The sequence below is a fragment of the Giraffa tippelskirchi genome, chromosome 12, assembly GCF_054371585.1.
Source record: "Giraffa tippelskirchi isolate mGirTip1 chromosome 12, T2T-mGirTip1v1.2.pri, whole genome shotgun sequence".
NCBI classification, from domain to species: domain Eukaryota; kingdom Metazoa; phylum Chordata; class Mammalia; order Artiodactyla; family Giraffidae; genus Giraffa; species Giraffa tippelskirchi.
This window is the reverse complement of record NC_137286.1, coordinates 65,701,971-65,718,970: the sequence shown is the minus strand read 5'-3', so window position 1 is coordinate 65,718,970 and position 17,000 is coordinate 65,701,971. Positions and strand designations below refer to the sequence as shown.

General features: G+C 54.8%; 1 long non-coding RNA gene across 1 annotated transcript in view; it reads right to left on the bottom strand.

Annotated features, from left to right (window-relative positions):
• LOC145530002 (uncharacterized) overlaps positions 1–17,000 on the bottom strand; it is a 1,493,464-nt gene that overhangs the window by 872,182 nt on the left and 604,282 nt on the right. Inside the window, exons 72-73 of the long non-coding RNA XR_014071397.1 lie at positions 9,712–9,823; positions 2,078–2,189 (exon numbers count right to left, since the gene is read on the bottom strand). This is a non-coding gene — a long non-coding RNA (uncharacterized LOC145530002). The remainder of the gene's footprint in view (positions 1–2,077; positions 2,190–9,711; positions 9,824–17,000) is intronic.

The following is a 17,000-nucleotide window of genomic DNA, read 5'->3' as shown; positions in this document are numbered from 1 at the left end:
GGTTAAGTTAGTAAACTTTTTCATCATTGTTGCAATTTGGGAACACTGTTGTGTAACTCTGGTGATACTGTGTTACCATCACCACTTTGTGGTTTCAGACCCGTTTGATCTTTATGCCCCACCCCCCAACAAAGCCTGGATTCAAGGCAAGCACGCCCTGTTCATCCCTCCCCCCGATCCTGAACACAATTTCATCTTTTCTTTCTGCATTCCTTCCTATATTCTTGGTGTCCCCAATCAATGACTCTCAGTGAAATGACTGAAGGAGTTTCTTTCGGACTCTCCACCTACTGTAAGACTCCATTGGAGAGTTCTCATTTTTATGTCATTTGAACTAGCCTTTGATAGCTGACAGGACGGTGTACGTCCTTTCAAGATATCATGTGCCAAACGAAGCCCTTTTGGCAAATGCCATCATTATCTCCAGGCAGGCATTGCTGTTTGAAGGGTGACATCTCAGCCAGAAGGCAGAGGCTGAGCTCCTCTTGTTGCACCAGCTCCCAAAAGAAGCCAAGAAAGGGAGCTGGAACAACAAACCACCCCAACGCCCAGGAAAGCGTTCTTCACGACAGAAGGCTAGAAAATGACCCAACAACCTTGTGGCCCAGAACCCCTCTAGAAAAATCACTGTTCCATAAAAAAGAGAAACACGTGGGAAGTTCCAAGGAGAGGCAATGCCCATGGCCAGTGTACTTTAGAGACGGCCTGACCGCTCCGGGGAAGACACGCACCGACGGAACCCCTTGGGAAACAGCAGTGAGAGTCCTCACCGTCGTAAGGGTTTCCTCTGGGGACAACCTGCCCTGGGCACCACATGAGGGAGCAGACCGGCTTCTCTTCCTCTGCTCCCACACCATTCACTCATGAAGGCAGCTCAGGTGTTCTCATGCCCTGCCTGCCTGCCTGCCTGCCTGCCTGGCTCATCCGTGAGCTGTGACCACCTCCAGGGCAGGACTCCACCTTCTCCTCTCTGTGTACCGTGAATCTGCACACAGTGGGCTTTCAGAACCTTAGGAGACTTGAGCCATTCCCACTCGAGCCAGAACCCTCCCCAGGAAGGAAAACGGCTGTGGGGTCATTTTGGCCCCAGCACTGGTTCCGAAAGCCTGGCGGCTCCTACAGCCTCTACGGTGTGAAGAGGGAGGTCCCTTTTGACAGAGCTTTCCGGCTGTCAGATCTAAGCTGTTGTTTCACTGTCAGCTGTGTCTCTTCCGTTGCAGCCAGGTGGGCCACGCTGCTCCAAAGGGGCTCACAAGCTGAGTGGCAAGGGAGGTATTGAGAGGACAGGGATGGCTACAACGTGCTGCAAACTGAGTGAGGGTCCCCACAATCCTCAGCAAAGGTCTGTGGTGTGCAAGTGGGGAGTAGAGGGCCCCCAAGTTCCAAAGGAAGGGAGGTACTCGGGAGCTAAAGCCCTTGGCTGCTGTGGTAGCAGCTGCAGATGGCAGCTCGTCCACAGTGCACTTCGAATGAGGTCATATGAGCGGGACTCTGGAAATGGCTCCGAAATCAAGAGAAAGGGGTCAGGGTATGTGGGAATCCGGCGGGGGTGGGGGGTGGATGAAGGAAGGTGTCCTTCCTCTCTCCAGTGCAATTTGGTTTGGTGAGGCTCAAAGCTACCAGATGGCACTTCCCAAGTCAGGCCCCCGCAGGAATCAGGGTGGGCTGCGTGCCTCGGCGCCTGCTACAGGGACAAGCCACACCAGTGGCCTCCCTGAGCTCAAATGGCCGGATCTGGGGGTTCTGTCTGGGTGCACACCTCCTTGCTCTGGCCAAGTTCCCCCCTTCTCTGAGCACCAGCTTCATCCTCTCGAATGAGGACATCGATTGCTACCTTGGCACGTTACTCTCTTCATCCTGTGAAGACTCATTAGGCTTATCCTACAATTACTAGCTGGCCCGAAGAGATATCTCCTGAATCCAGATTAAGCTGGAGTCTCCCAGGCTCATCTGGCATGTCTTCCCTGAAGTCTGCCAAAACCCACACCCTTGCATTTCCAGGGACTCCCCTTAGCCAGCTGGGCAGAAAACCCAGCATGGTTCAAACAAGCTGACAGACAAGCGGGAGAGGACTCACGGGCAGACGGCCTCCCTCAGGTCTCGGGTGGAGCTCTGGGACCACAGCAGCAGCGGGCCATCCCAGCCCCTGGGCTCAGCAGCGCCCTCATTCTCAGGCCGGCGGCTCTGCCCTGAGGGGAGCAGGAAGGTCACCAACTGCCGCAGGCGGACCTCAAGCCCCTCCCACTGCTGGAGCCTGACCTCCCCCGGCCCCACCCCTTCCCCTACCCCAGCAGAACGAGAGCTCGTCTTCCCCTGGCTTCCAACGTGAGGCCCGGCCCCGGGCCCCGATTGGGCACTGCCCCAGTCCGGAGCCAATCACAGTGGCCAGGGAGGTGGAACGCACCGATTGGCCAGGGCCAGGTCATGTGACCATACTCCCCAGGAAACTCAAATATTACCAAGATTCCCTAACAAACCAATGAACAAAATTATCCAGTAAAGGCAAACCGTACTTTTTAATGAGGCCAATGTCACAGAAAAAAAAAAAAATCCTTCACAATGAACTGCTCAAGGAAGCTACTAAATAAGCTTTCAGAAAAGTTAAGACGTTTTTTTTTTTTTTAATAGGGTGACGGAGAGCTATACCTTTCCCATCTATGTGAATTTAGGTTTAAACTAGATTTCCCTCGGCTATTATATAAGACAAAAAACCCCACATCACCCCCTTTCACTCCCCCCACCCCCAAAAAGTGTTTTAGTCTATTGAATTTTTGTGTCCTCAGTTGTGTCTGATTCACGGCAACTCACGAACTCTACACAGCCAGGCTCTTCCGTCCATGGAATTCAGGGCAATTTTTTTCTGTCACAGCAAATGCCCACCCTGGGTGATCCAAAGGCAAGGGCTCAGAGGCTCCTGAGAGACTAACTCCTTTCAGCTGAGCACAGAGCTGGCTCCTCACTGGGATGCCTGTGGCCTGGGGCTCCCAGAGGGGAGAGCAGCACTCGCCCCACCGTGTGGTCACTGCTGGAAGTGCAGGCTGCTCCTCACTCCCCCTTGACAGTGTCCCTGAGGGCAGAACAGTGTGAATCTACTCAAGGTGGAAACGCAAACTCCGATGCAACCAAACTTCCCACAAGGTCTCCAAAACCACTCAGGAACAGGGAATTGGAAACTGCAGGGCATGACATGAATGGAGATGGAGACTTGACACCTTACACCGAGTTCACTTCCAGTTATCCCTAGACAAAGTTTCCATGAAAACTTGTCACAAATCTAGAAGAACAATGAGCAGAAACTGGACACGTGCTTTGAGTCTTCACACACAAAACAAAAAGGCAGCCCACAAAACAACCCAGAGAATACAGTGGACTTTGCAAAATCAAAGATATCTACTGTGGGAAAGACCTCATTACAAAAGCAAAAGACAGGTCATACATCGCGAGACGAATGAGTGGAAACACAAAGCTTCTCAAGGATGTGTCTCCAAACAGTCAAAGAACACCAACACGACAAGCCTGTGAAAACTAGGGAAAGGTCTGAAGGGACAGCAGACTGAGGAAGACACACACAGAGTATCCCGGATGATGTCCAGCACTGAGGGCCTGAAGAAACAACAGTCTAGTTGCACTCCCTCAGGCCTGTGTGACCCTGGATGAGGCCTCTGTTTCCCGGTGGCTCTGAGAGATGGACAGGGAGGAAGGGGAAGAGAAATCACTTGCATTTCTAATACTCACAGCAAAGTCTTCCAATGAGAAGGGAATTATCACCCCCACTGACAATGCCATTCACTGAAGTGATACCCACGAGTCCATCTAACCCAGAAGGGAAGGAAGGACCTGTTCTCACAAAACGGCGAGAGATGGAAGAAGGAAGATCAAGCCCACACCAACCACTGGAAAGAGAAGCTGTGCTCAGGGCTTGAAAGAATTCCTATTGGGAAAATGAAGTCACAGCCCCACAAGGCAATCCACAGCTTCGATGCTATTCCTCCCAAAATGCCAATGCATTTTCGCACCGAACAAAGAATTGCAAAAGGGGTACGGAAACAGAAAAGAGCCTAAATTGTCAATACAATCCGACGAAAAAGCCCCGATACGGACATCCAAGGTTGTGTGAAAGGAAATTAGACGACCAAACTAGGATCCTCAGGAGAGTATCGGAGAAGGCGATGGCGACCCACTCCAGTACTCTTGCCTGGAAAACGCCCTGGACGGAGGAGCCTGGTAGGCTGCAGGCCATGGGGTCGCGCAGAGTCAGACACGACTGAAATGACTTAGGCGCAGCGGCAGCAGCAGGACAGTATGCTATTGGGAATACAACAACACACACAGATCCAGATCGATGAAATAAAGTTGAGGGTCCAGAAACAAACCCCGGCATCCATGGTCAACTCATCTCTGACACAAAAGGGGAGAATATCCAAATGGGAACAAGAAAGCCTCTTCAATAAATGTCCATGGGAAAACCAGACAGCTACATCTGAAGAACGCTATTGGTTTTGATCTCACACCACCTCAATATCGGGGAAAAACCTCACCCTAAAGACTGATGTCATGAGACAGCTAGAAAGAAGCGTAGGTCAAAGGCTCCTTAACATCAGAGTCTCCTTGCCATTTGCTGGGCGGAGGTAGAAATGGGTCTCTTCAAGTAAGGGAAAGAGGAAAACGAAGTACGCCAATGGGTTTCCATCCAATGGAACCTCTTCACAACAGAGAAGCTAAGCATTCAGAAATGCAAAAGATGGGAAACGGAACATGAGAGACTCCTTGCAAGTGGTGTATCTGAGAAGGGGTTCATATGGAAAGAGACGAAGAATGCACAGCACTCAGATTCCAAGAAACACCACCACCACCCTTGACCCTTCCCCCATGACCAACTCCGACCTAAAGCCTTTCTCTCCCTCTAACCTATCCCTAAAACATAACCCTCATCTAATCATATACATGTGCATTCCTAGCATCCATCCATCCACACACGAGAGAGAAAGAGGAAGACACAGACTGAATCCAGAAGGGAAAAGAGAGGGACACAGACAGAGAGAGACACGGAACCAAAGAGAGGAAAGGAGTCGACGGTCCAGACTTTTCATCAATCTGTCTCGAAGGTAGAAGCAATGACAGCGCCCATCCACCCCAGAAGGGGGAAAAGGACGGAAGGTTTGGAGAGGAAAAGACAAGAACGCAGGGAGCCATTAGAAGCTCAGCCACCCGCAGAAGCCGAGCTGGGACACTTGAACAGAATCTCAATGGAAACAGAGGACCAGAAAGTTGGCTACTCTTTTCTATAAGAGAGGGAGACCTTCGAGTCTTCCTTTCGCGCCTCCAACTTGGATGCGGGGTCTCAAAACACTCAGGAGGGGGAGTGCCTTTTCCTGGGTACCACGGCGCATCCAGGCCTCGTTCTGCCCCATTCTGTGCTGTGTCAGCCCTGGATGGAGTCTTTCTTTCTGAAGTCTCAGCGCACAAGCTCCACGTGATATCGGCCCCAGGTGGAAACGCATGGAGCTGCTCGTAGGCCGACAGACCTAGGAAGCAGATGGGAGAATGACCCCCACTCTGCAGATGGAGAGACTGGGGAAACCCTGAGGGGCATACGCTTGTCCAGGGCCACACCACTTATGAGAAGAAGGAGCCTGGTCTGAGAGCAGCGGGGTCCTCGGAGCTCAGGCCCTGGCTGCACCCAGGCCTCCCCAGGGCTGTGGGCTGGGCTGTGTGGCTGTCACTGTGCCTGCACATGGCCTAAGGGGGGTGGTCGAGCAGTCAGAAACCCAGAGATTCCCTTGGGAAGTTTTGGGGAAGGGACCTCAGCACGAACCCCAGGAAATGATGTCACCTGCCGGCAACAGAACCCAACAGAACCCGCAACCCGTGTATCCAGGCCTCCAGAGCGGAGAGGAGCCCCCAGCCAGATCACTTGCTGCCAGGATGTTCTGCTGTTTGCCCCTGCCCAGAGGCCGGGGCCTCAGGAGAGCTCACAGGCAGTGTGCGTGGGCACCCTGTCGACGTTGGCTCAGGGCACCCCCGAGAGGCCTCTGGCCCTTTGCCCGGAGAAACAGAAAGGTAACACGGGGAGCCCCAGGCCGGGCCAGCCCACCTCTCCCATGCCACCCGGAAACACCGGGTCCTTTGCCTGTGTGTGTGGATGCGGGTTTCTCGGGGTGTGTCTCCCTCAAGGAAGCCCAGGCGGATGTGGGGTCAGAAGCCTGCGGGCAAGTTGTGTCCACACCCCAGGGGAGAGCAGGCTGGCTGGGATGGGGAGAGTGCGGGCAGCGCCGGCCGCCCAGGCTGGCCTCACACCCTCAGGTGGGTCTCTTTCCTCCCGGGTGGGGATCTGAGCAGACACACGTCTCTGACCCTTCTGGGAAGAGAAGTTCGAGCAGGCAGAAGCAGCGGCTCCACTGGCCAGGCCCAGCTCGGAAAAGTCCCAGCATGGCTGGCTGACGGTCACTGTCGTTGCAGAGCTTCCCACGTGATGAGGCCGAGGACGGGGACACCCCGTCCACCTCCCGGAGGGAGGGGTCGGAGCACCACCCCCCCGCCCCTGAGGCCCAGTGCAGGCTCCAGGTGAGCGTGCCCACGGAGGCATCAGCCCCACCGGGGGCGAAGCGGAGGCGGGGAAGGCCTGCTGCCGAGACACCACACAGGATACACCCGGCGGCCCAGTCTGAGGCTGCCACGGAGCTCAGCACACCCGGCTCCGACCCAGAGTCCCGAGAACCCCAGCCTCTGAGGCAGCAGGAGGACCTGGAGCCCAGCACGCCAGAGCACAGAGGTGAGGACGCTGGGGCTGGTGCACGGGAGTGTGTGGGGAGGGGGTGCTGAGCTACACAGGGACGAGTCCCCGAAAGATGCTGCTGGGCCTGCAGCAAGCGCTGGCCTCACACCCCCACCCCCTTCTTGCACACTTCAGTCCCAAAAGACATCCGACCCTGGGTATTCTTTGGGAATCTCTTGGAAGCTTTCTGTCCCGGGATACGCACATGCCAAGGCTGGCCTGTGGGCAAACTTTGCTTCTCCCCCAGCTCTAGCACTGGCCTCCAACTGGAACCAGGCTCCACTTCCCAGACCTGTCCCTACAGAGGTGGTGGCTCCAGGTGCAGGACCCAGGGATCCACCGAGGGCAGATGGAGAACCGAGACTTGCCCTCGCAGAGACACCAGGCCAGCTGGGTTCTGGCCAGCACACCGGGCAGATCGGATCTCCGTGCCTGCAGGACCCCCAGCCCCAGGCACTGATGTCCCACCCCCTCAGCCAGAACCTCCACCTCCACGTGCACCTGTACCTGCTCGGGCTTTGGCAGGAGAACCCGAGGCAGAGGAGGAGTCACCGCCTCGGCAGGGAGAGCCTGCCCTGGCTCCCGCGCAACACCCAGACGCCGACGATGACTCACCCACCCCTGCAGGAAGAACGAGCCCCCGCTCTGGACAGAGACCCAGAGCCCTTGCCGGAAACACCACGTCCAGGGGAGCGGTCGGCTCTGCCGCCTCCATCCCTGTCGGCTCACCGTGGACGCTGTCAACTCAGTCTGCCCCCAGGGGACATGGAGTTCCTTTCCCCTGAACTGCTTTGCATTTGGTTTGTTTCCACCTTTCTGGTGATGTTTTATTTTTTGTATGGTTTCCTGTATTTTTGTTGGTTAAGTTGGGATTAGTAAACTTTTTCATCATTGTTGCAATTTGGGAACACTCTTGTGTAACTGGTGATACTGTGTTACCATCACCACTTTGTGGTTTCAGACCCGTTTGATCTTTATGCCCCACCCCCCAACAAAGCCTGGATTCAAGGCAAGCACGCCCTGTTCATCCCTCCCCCCGATCCTGAACACAATTTCATCTTTTCTTTCTGCATTCCTTCCTATATTCTTGGTGTCCCCAATCAATGACTCTCAGTGAAATGACTGAAGGAGTTTCTTTCGGACTCTCCACCTACTGTAAGACTCCATTGGAGAGTTCTCATTTTTATGTCATTTGAACTAGCCTTTGATAGCTGACAGGACGGTGTACGTCCTTTCAAGATATCATGTGCCAAACGAAGCCCTTTTGGCAAATGCCATCATTATCTCCAGGCAGGCATTGCTGTTTGAAGGGTGACATCTCAGCCAGAAGGCAGAGGCTGAGCTCCTCTTGTTGCACCAGCTCCCAAAAGAAGCCAAGAAAGGGAGCTGGAACAACAAACCACCCCAACGCCCAGGAAAGCGTTCTTCACGACAGAAGGCTAGAAAATGACCCAACAACCTTGTGGCCCAGAACCCCTCTAGAAAAATCACTGTTCCATAAAAAAGAGAAACACGTGGGAAGTTCCAAGGAGAGGCAATGCCCATGGCCAGTGTACTTTAGAGACGGCCTGACCGCTCCGGGGAAGACACGCACCGACGGAACCCCTTGGGAAACAGCAGTGAGAGTCCTCACCGTCGTAAGGGTTTCCTCTGGGGACAACCTGCCCTGGGCACCACATGAGGGAGCAGACCGGCTTCTCTTCCTCTGCCCCCACACCATTCACTCATGAAGGCAGCTCAGGTGTTCTCATGCCCTGCCTGCCTGCCTGCCTGCCTGGCTCATCCGTGAGCTGTGACCACCTCCAGGGCAGGACTCCACCTTCTCCTCTCTGTGTACCGTGAATCTGCACACAGTGGGCTTTCAGAACCTTAGGAGACTTGAGCCATTCCCACTCGAGCCAGAACCCTCCCCAGGAAGGAAAACGGCTGTGGAGTCATTTTGGCCCCAGCACTGGTTCCGAAAGCCTGGCGGCTCCTACAGCCTCTACGGTGTGAAGAGGGAGGTCCCTTTTGACAGAGCTTTCCGGCTGTCAGATCTAAGCTGTTGTTTCACTGTCAGCTGTGTCTCTTCCGTTGCAGCCAGGTGGGCCACGCTGCTCCAAAGGGGCTCACAAGCTGAGTGGCAAGGGAGGTATTGAGAGGACAGGGATGGCTACAACGTGCTGCAAACTGAGTGAGGGTCCCCACAATCCTCAGCAAAGGTCGGTGGTGTGCAAGTGGGGAGTAGAGGGCCCCCAAGTTCCAAAGGAAGGGAGGTACTCGGGAGCTAAAGCCCTTGGCTGCTGTGGTAGCAGCTGCAGATGGCAGCTCGTCCACAGTGCACTTCGAATGAGGTCATATGAGCGGGACTCTGGAAATGGCTCCGAAATCAAGAGAAAGGGGTCAGGGTATGTGGGAATCCGGCGGGGGTGGGGGGTGGATGAAGGAAGGTGTCCTTCCTCTCTCCAGTGCAATTTGGTTTCGTGAGTCTCAAAGCTACCAGATGGCACTTCCCAAGTCAGGCCCCCGCAGGAATCAGGGTGGGCTGCGTGCCTCAGCGCCTGCTACAGGGACAAGCCACACCAGTGGCCTCCCTGAGCTCAAATGGCCGGATCTGGGGGTTCTGTCTGGGTGCACACCTCCTTGCTCTGGCCAAGTTCCCCCCTTCTCTGAGCACCACCTTCATCCTCTCGAATGAGGACATCGATTGCTACCTTGGCACGTTACTCTCTTCATCCTGTGAAGACTCATTAGGCTTATCCTACAATTACTAGCTGGCCCGAAGAGATATCTCCTGAATCCAGATTAAGCTGGAGTCTCCCAGGCTCATCTGGCATGTCTTCCCTGAAGTCTGCCAAAACCCAAACCATTGCATTTCCAGGGACTCCCCTTAGCCAGCTGGGCAGAAAACCCAGCATGGTTCAAACAAGCTGACAGACAAGCGGGAGAGGACTCACGGGCAGACAACCTCCCTCAGGTCTCTGGTGGAGCTCTGGGACCACAGCAGCAGCGGGCCATCTCAGACCCTGGGCTCAGCAGCGCCCTCATTCTCAGGCCGGCGGCTCTGCCCTGAGGGGAGCAGGAAGGTCACCAACTGCCGCAGGCGGACCTCAAGCCCCTCCCACTGCTGGAGCCTGACCTCCCCCGGCCCCACCCCTTCCCCTACCCCAGCAGGACGAGAGCTCGTCTTCCCCTGGCTTCCAACGTGAGGCCCGGCCCCGGGCCCCGATTGGGCACTGCCCCAGTCCGGAGCCAATCACAGTGGCCAGGGAGGTGGAACGCACCGATTGGCCAGGGCCAGGTCATGTGACCATACTCCCCAGGAAACTCAAACCTTACCAAGATTCCCTAACAAACCAATGAACAAAATTATCCAGTAAAGGCAAACCGTACTTTTTAATGAGGCCAATGTCACAGAAAAAAAAAAAAAATCCTTCACAATGAACTGCTCAAGGAAGCTACTAAATAAGCTTTCAGAAAAGTTAAGACGTTTTTTTTTTTTTAATAGGGTGACGGAGAGCTATACCTTTCCCATCTATGTGAATTTAGGTTTAAACTAGATTTCCCTCGGCTATTATATAAGACAAAAAACCCCACATCACCCCCTTTCACTCCCCCCACCCCCAAAAAGTGTTTTAGTCTATTGAATTTTTGTGTCCTCAGTTGTGTCTGATTCACGGCAACTCACGAACTCTACACAGCCAGGCTCTTCCGTCCATGGAATTCAGGGCAATTTTTTTCTGTCACAGCAAATGCCCACCCTGGGTGATCCAAAGGCAAGGGCTCAGAGGCTCCTGAGAGTCTAACTCCTTTCAGCCGAGCACAGAGCTGGCTCCTCACTGGGATGCCTGTGGCCTGGGGCTCCCAGAGGGGAGAGCAGCACTCGCCCCACCGTGTGGTCACTGCTGGAAGTGCAGGCTGCTCCTCACTCCCCCTTGACAGTGTCCCTGAGGGCAGAACAGTGTGAATCTACTCAAGGTGGAAACGCAAACTCCGATGCAACCAAACTTCCCACGAGGTCTCCAAAACCACTCAGGAACAGGGAATTGGAAACTGCAGGGCATGACATGAATGGAGATGGAGACTTGACACCTTACACCGAGTTCACTTCCAGTTATCCCTAGACAAAGTTTCCATGAAAACTTGTCACAAATCTAGAAGAACAATGAGCAGAAACCGGACACGTGCTTTGAGTCTTCACACACAAAACAAAAAGGCAGCCCACAAAACAACCCAGAGAATACAGTGGACTTTGCAAAATCAAAGATATCTACTGTGGGAAAGACCTCATTACAAAAGCAAAAGACAGGTCATACATCGCGAGACGAATGAGTGGAAACACAAAGCTTCTCAAGGATGTGTCTCCAAACAGACAAAGAACACCAACACGACAAGCCTGTGAAAACTAGGGAAAGGTCTGAAGGGACAGCAGACTGAGGAAGACACACACAGAGTATCCCGGATGATGTCCAGCACTGAGGGCCTGAAGAAACAACAGTCTAGTTGCACTCCCTCAGGCCTGTGTGACCCTGGATGAGGCCTCTGTTTCCCGGTGGCTCTGAGAGATGGACAGGGAGGAAGGGGAAGAGAAATCACTTGCATTTCTAATACTCACAGCAAAGTCTTCCAATGAGAAGGGAATTATCACCCCCACTGACAATGCCATTCACTGAAGTGATACCCACGAGTCCATCTAACCCAGAAGGGAAGGAAGGACCTGTTCTCACAAAACGGCGAGAGATGGAAGAAGGAAGATCAAGCCCACACCAACCACTGGAAAGAGAAGCTGTGCTCAGGGCTTGAAAGAATTCCTATTGGGAAAATGATGTCACAGCCCCACAAGGCAATCCACAGCTTCGATGCTATTCCTCCCAAAATGCCAATGCATTTTCGCACCGAACAAAGAATTGCAAAAGGGGTACGGAAACAGAAAAGAGCCTAAATTGTCAATACAATCCGACGAAAAAGCCCCGATACGGACATCCAAGGTTGTGTGAAAGGAAATTAGACGACCAAACTAGGATCCTCAGGAGAGTATCGGAGAAGGCGATGGCGACCCACTCCAGTACTCTTGCCTGGAAAACGCCCTGGACGGAGGAGCCTGGTAGGCTGCAGGCCATGGGGTCGCGCAGAGTCAGACACGACTGAAGTGACTTAGGCGCAGCGGCAGCAGCAGGACAGTATGCTATTGGGAATACAACAACACACACAGATCCAGATCGATGGAATAAAGTTGAGGGTCCAGAAACAAACCCCGGCATCCATGGTCAACTCATCTCTGACACAAAAGGGGAGAATATCCAAATGGGAACAAGAAAGCCTCTTCAATAAATGTCCATGGGAAAACCAGACAGCTACATCTGAAGAACGCTATTGGTTTTGATCTCACACCACCTCAATATCGGGAAAAAACCTCACCCTAAAGACTGATGTCATGAGACAGCTAGAAAGAAGCGTAGGTCAAAGGCTCCTTAACATCAGAGTCTCCTTGCCATTTGCTGGGCGGAGGTAGAAATGGGTCTCTTCAAGTAAGGGAAAGAGGAAAACGAAGTACGCCAATGGGTTTCCATCCAATGGAACCTCTTCACAACAGAGAAGCTAAGCATTCAGAAATGCAAAAGATAGGAAACGGAACATGAGAGACTCCTTGCAAGTGGTGTATCTGAGAAGGGGTTCATATGGAAAGAGACGAAGAACGCACAGCACTCAGATTCCAAGAAACACCACCACCACCCTTGACCCTTCCCCCATGACCAACTCCGACCTAAAGCCTTTCTCTCCCTCTAACCTATCCCTAAAACATAACCCTCATCTAATCATATACATGTGCATTCCTAGCATACATCCATCCTCACACGAGAGAGAAAGAGGAAGACACAGACTGAATCAAGAAGGGAAAAGAGAGGGACACAGCCAGAGAGAGACACGGAACCAAAGAGAGGAATGGAGTCGATGGTCCAGACGTTTCATCAATCTGTCTCGAAGGTAGAAGTAATGACAGCGCCCATCCACCCCAGAAGGGGGAAAAGGACAGAAGCTTTGGAGAGGAAAAGACAAGAACGCAGGGAGCCATTAGAAGCTCAGCCACCCGCAGAAGCCGAGCTGGGACACTTGAACAGAATCTCAATGGAAACAGAGGACCAGAAAGTTGGCTACTCTTTTCTATAAGAGAGGGAGACCTTCGAGTCTTCCTTTCGGTCCTCCAACTTGGATGCGGGGTCTCAAAACACTCAGGAGGGGGAGTGCCTTTTCCTGGGTACCACGGCGCATCCAGGCCTCGTTCTGCCCCATTCTGTGCTGTGTCAGCCCTGGATGGAGTCTTTCTTTCTGAAGTCTCAGCGCACAAGCTCCACGTGATATCGGCCCCAGGTGGAAAGGCATGGAGCTGCTCGTAGGCCGACAGACCTAGGAAGCAGATGGGAGAATGACCCCCACTCTGCAGATGGAGAGACTGGGGAAACCCTGAGGGGCATACGCTTGTCCAGGGCCACACCACTTATGAGAAGAAGGAGCCTGGTCTGAGAGCAGCGGGGTCCTCGGAGCTCAGGCCCTGGCTGCACCCAGGCCTCCCCAGGGCTGTGGGCTGGGCTGTGTGGCTGTCACTGTGCCTGCACATGGCCTAAGGGGGGTGGTCGAGCAGTCAGAAACCCAGAGATTCCCTTGGGAAGTTTTGGGGAAGGGACCTCAGCACGAACCCCAGGAAATGATGTCACCTGCCGGCAACAGAACCCAACAGAAACCGCAACCCGGGTATCCAGGCCTCCAGAGCGGAGAGGAGCCCCCAGCCAGATCACTTGCTGCCAGGATGTTCTGCTGTTTGCCCCTGCCCAGAGGCCGGGGCCTCAGGAGAGCTCACAGGCAGTGTGCGTGGGCACCCTGTCGACGTTGGCTCAGGGCACCCCCGAGAGGCCTCTGGCCCTTTGCCCGGAGAAACAGAAAGGTAACACGGGGAGCCCCAGGCCGGGCCAGCCCACCTCTCCCATGCCACCCGGAAACACCGGGTCCTTTGCCTGTGTGTGTGGATGCGGGTTTCTCGGGGTGTGTCTCCCTCAAGGAAGCCCAGGCGGATGTGGGGTCAGAAGCCTGCGGGCAAGTTGTGTCCACACCCCAGGGGAGAGCAGGCTGGCTGGGATGGGGAGAGTGCGGGCAGCGCCGGCCGCCCAGGCTGGCCTCACACCCTCAGGTGGGTCTCTTTCGTCCCGGGTGGGGATCTGAGCAGACACACGTCTCTGACCCTTCTGGGAAGAGAAGTTCGAGCAGGCAGAAGCAGCGGCTCCACTGGCCAGGCCCAGCTTGGAAAAGTCCCAGCATGGCTGGCTGACGGTCACTGTCGTTGCAGAGCTTCCCACGTGATGAGGCCGAGGACGGGGACACCCCGTCCACCTCCCGGAGGGAGGGGTCGGAGCACCACCCCCCCGCCCCTGAGGCCCAGTCCAGGCTCCAGGTGAGCGTGCCCACGGAGGCATCAGCCCCACCGGGGGCGAAGCGGAGGCGGGGAAGGCCTGCTGCCGAGACACCACACAGGATACACCCGGCGGCCCAGTCTGAGGCTGCCACGGAGCTCAGCACACCCGGCTCCGACCCAGAGTCCCGAGAACCCCAGCCTCTGAGGCAGCAGGAGGACCTGGAGCCCAGCACGCCAGAGCACAGAGGTGAGGACGCTGGGGCTGGTGCACGGGAGTGTGTGGGGAGGGGGTGCTGAGCTACACAGGGACGAGTTCCCGAAAGATGCTGCTGGGCCTGCAGCAAGCGCTGGCCTCACACCCCCACCCCCATCTTGCACACTTCAGTCCCAAAAGACATCCGACCCTGGGTATTCTTTGGGAATCTCTTGGAAGCTTTCTGTCCCGGGATACGCACATGCCAAGGCTGGCCTGTGGGCAAACTTTGCTTCTCCCTCAGCTCTAGCACTGGCCTCCAACTGGAACCAGGCTCCACTTCCCAGACCTGTCCCTACAGAGGTGGTGGCTCCAGGTGCAGGACCCAGGGATCCACCGAGGGCAGATGGAGAACCGAGACTTGCCCTCGCAGAGACACCAGGCCAGCTGGGTTCTGGCCAGCACACCGGGCAGATCGGATCTCCGTGCCTGCAGGACCCCCAGCCCCAGGCACTGATGTCCCACCCCCTCAGCCAGAACCTCCACCTCCACGTGCACCTGTACCTGCTCGGGCTTTGGCAGGAGAACCCGAGGCAGAGGAGGAGTCACCGCCTCGGCAGGGAGAGCCTGCCCTGGCTCCCGCGCAACACCCAGACGCCGACGATGACTCACCCACCCCTGCAGGAAGAACGAGCCCCCGCTCTGGACAGAGACCCAGAGCCCTTGCCGGAAACACCACGTCCAGGGGAGCGGTCGGCTCTGCCGCCTCCATCCCTGTCGGCTCACCGTGGACGCTGTCAACTCGGTCTGCCCCCAGGGGACATGGAGTTCCTTTCCCCTGAACTGCTTTGCATTTGGTTTGTTTCCACCTTTCTGGTGATGTTTTATTTTTTGTATGGTTTCCTGTATTTTTGTTGGTTAAGTTGGGAACTTGTTGGTTAAGTTAGTAAACTTTTTCATCATTGTTGCAATTTGGGAACACTGTTGTGTAACTCTGGTGATACTGTGTTACCATCACCACTTTGTGGTTTCAGACCCCTTTGATCTTTATGCCCCACCCCCCAACAAAGCCTGGATTCAAGGCAAGCACGCCCTGTTCATCCCTCCCCCCGATCCTGAACACAATTTCATCTTTTCTTTCTGCATTCCTTCCTATATTCTTGGTGTCCCCAATCAATGACTCTCAGTGAAATGACTGAAGGAGTTTCTTTCGGACTCTCCACCTACTGTAAGACTCCATTGGAGAGTTCTCATTTTTATGTCATTTGAACTAGCCTTTGATAGCTGACAGGACGGTGTACGTCCTTTCAAGATATCATGTGCCAAACGAAGCCCTTTTGGCAAATGCCAACATTATCTCCAGGCAGGCATTGCTGTTTGAAGGGTGACATCTCAGCCAGAAGGCAGAGGCTGAGCTCCTCTTGTTGCACCAGCTCCCAAAAGAAGCCAAGAAAGGGAGCTGGAACAACAAACCACCCCAACGCCCAGGAAAGCGTTCTTCACGACAGAAGGCTAGAAAATGACCCAACAACCTTGTGGCCCAGAACCCCTCTAGAAAAATCACTGTTCCATAAAAAAGAGAAACACGTGGGAAGTTCCAAGGAGAGGCAATGCCCATGGCCAGTGTACTTTAGAGACGGCCTGACCGCTCCGGGGAAGACACGCACCGACGGAACCCCTTGGGAAACAGCAGTGAGAGTCCTCACCGTCGTAAGGGTTTCCTCTGGGGACAACCTGCCCTGGGCACCACATGAGGGAGCAGACCGGCTTCTCTTCCTCTGCTCCCACACCATTCACTCATGAAGGCAGCTCAGGTGTTCTCATGCCCTGCCTGCCTGCCTGCCTGCCTGCCTGGCTCATCCGTGAGCTGTGACCACCTCCAGGGCAGGACTCCACCTTCTCCTCTCTGTGTACCGTGAATCTGCACACAGTGGGCTTTCAGAACCTTAGGAGACTTGAGCCATTCCCACTCGAGCCAGAACCCTCCCCAGGAAGGAAAACGGCTGTGGAGTCATTTTGGCCCCAGCACTGGTTCCGAAAGCCTGGCGGCTCCTACAGCCTCTACGGTGTGAAGAGGGAGGTCCCTTTTGACAGAGCTTTCTGGCTGTCAGATCTAAGCTGTTGTTTCACTGTCAGCTGTGTCTCTTCCGTTGCAGCCAGGTGGGCCACGCTGCTCCAAAGGGGCTCACAAGCTGAGTGGCAAGGGAGGTATTGAGAGGACAGGGATGGCTACAACGTGCTGCAAACTGAGTGAGGGTCCCCACAATCCTCAGCAAAGGTCTGTGGTGTGCAAGTGGGGAGTAGAGGGCCCCCAAGTTCCAAAGGAAGGGAGGTACTCGGGAGCTGAAGGCCTTGGCTGCTGTGGTAGCAGCTGCAGATGGCAGCTCGTCCACAGTGCACTTCGAATGAGGTCATATGAGCGGGACTCTGGAAATGGCTCCGAAGTCAAGAGAAAGGGGTCAGGGTATGTGGGAATCCGGCGGGGGTGGGGGGTGGATGAAGGAAGGTGTCCTTCCTCTCTCCAGTGCAATTTGGTTTGGTGATTCTCAAAGCTACCAGATGGCACTTCCCAAGTCAGGCCCCCGCAGGAATCAGGGTGGGCTGCGCGCCTCGGCGCCTGCTACAGGGACAAGCCACACCAGTGGCCT